At 53.4% G+C, this 1,715-nt stretch overlaps 1 pseudogene; it reads right to left on the bottom strand.

Moving 5' to 3' along the window:
* LOC105544389 overlaps window positions 1–742 on the bottom strand; it is a 43,546-nt pseudogene extending 42,804 nt beyond the window's left edge.
* Between the last annotated feature and the right edge of the window lie 973 nt (window positions 743–1,715).

The following is a 1,715-nucleotide window of genomic DNA, read 5'->3' as shown; positions in this document are numbered from 1 at the left end:
TGAGGCAGGAGAATCGCTTGAACCCGGAAGTGGAGGTTGCGGTGAGCCGAGATCATGCCACCGCACTCCAACCTGGGCAACTGAGCAAGACTCCATCTCAAAAAAAAAAAAAAAAAAAAAGAGAAGAAAAGGTCAAGAAGAGAAACGAGGTTGAAAGGACCAAAAGGGGTGTTGGAGTGCCCTCTGCTGGCCAGTGTTGACTCAGGGCTGAGTCAGAACCTGTCAAAGAACCAGGCCGGCTGAAAACGGAGCTGCCCTGTCCTCCTTCCTGAGATCCCTGTCTTCTCGAGAGGAGGGAGAAGCTTCTGTCCCGGCGGGGAGGGGTATCAGTAGCTGCCCAGGCACATCTGCTACAGCAGGGACACAGGCTCCCCAGATCTGATACTCTTGCACTGTGAGGGTCTCCTGGCTGGCAACACTTGCTGCAGATGTGGTTGGAGGGAGGAGGCGCGGGAGGCCCAGGGAGACTCGGTACAGGCCTGGAATGTGGTACCAAGTCATCTGCTCTCAAGCTTGTGATCGCCCCCATTGTCCCCACGTCAAGTAGCTGTAACCATGCTGTTTTTCATGGTTACAAAGTGGATCACCTTCAGCCTCTCACTGGTTCCTCATACAGTCCATGAGAGATTTTCATTCCTCTCAACAGCTGCTTTTCAGAGAGGTTCAGGGACTTGGCCAAGGCCGAGCTTTGTGGTTGTCTCAGACCCGAGGCTCCAAGTCCTGCGTTCTTCATGTTCTTCATGTTGCCTCTCAGAGAATCATAGAAATTTAATCTCCTGGCCAGGCATGGTGGCTCATGCCTGTAATCCCATCACTTTGGGAGTCCGAGGTGGGTGGATCACCTGAGGTCAGGAGTTCGAGACCAGCCTGGCCAGCATGGTGAAACCCTGTCTGTACTGAAAATATACAAATCAGCTGGGTGTGGTAGCGTGTGCCTGTAATCCCAGCTACTAGGGAGGCTGAAACAGCAGAATCACTTGAACCTGGGAGGAGGAGGTTGCAGTGAGCTGAGATTGCACCACTGCACTCCAGGCTGGGCAACAGAGCAAGACTCTGTCTTAAAAAAAGAAAGAAAATAAATTTGATCTCCTTGCTGTCTGATGCTTGAGTCACCTGCAGTATCTGTGACACGTGGCCATGGAGTGATGCTGGTCCTCCAGTGCACACCTTGGGGGGCAGGGACCTCCCTTTCCCTGGGGCAGCCGTTCTCGTGGCGGCTGACTGCTTCAGCCTCCTGACTTGGATTTGCCATGCGGAAGACACTTCTTCCTGTCTGTGGTTTCTCTCTCTGGACAAGTTCTCCTCCTTGGGCCATGGAATGAGAATATTCAACCTGCTGCCTGGAGATATTTGAAGATATTATTGGGGATCCCTGAGTCTTTCCCTGGCAGACCCCAATTCTGCTTCACCTGTGTTCCCATCAACCAACATTGGCATCATTGGCTCCACTCTACACCTCCTAGATGGGTCCCTTCTGAGCCCGCCCCCATGACCCGAGCCAGGCTGACTCTCCCCTATCGTCTCTGTAGTCTTTTCCTTCTCCACCCCCTGCCACCTACCTGAGCTCTGTGTGACCCTTAGGATTACCCCAACAGCCTCCTAATGGGCCTCCCTGCCTCCAGCTTTGCCCCTCGGGGCCATTCTTCACTCTACATCAAGAGGATTTTCCTAGGCCTGGTGCAGTGGCTCACGCCTGTAATCCCAGAACTTTGGGA

This window comes from Mandrillus leucophaeus, unplaced genomic scaffold (assembly GCF_000951045.1).
Source record: "Mandrillus leucophaeus isolate KB7577 unplaced genomic scaffold, Mleu.le_1.0 Scaffold3, whole genome shotgun sequence".
Classification (NCBI taxonomy): domain Eukaryota; kingdom Metazoa; phylum Chordata; class Mammalia; order Primates; family Cercopithecidae; genus Mandrillus; species Mandrillus leucophaeus.
The sequence above is the reverse complement of the archived record's forward strand: the minus strand, read 5'-3'. Positions and strand labels throughout refer to the sequence as shown.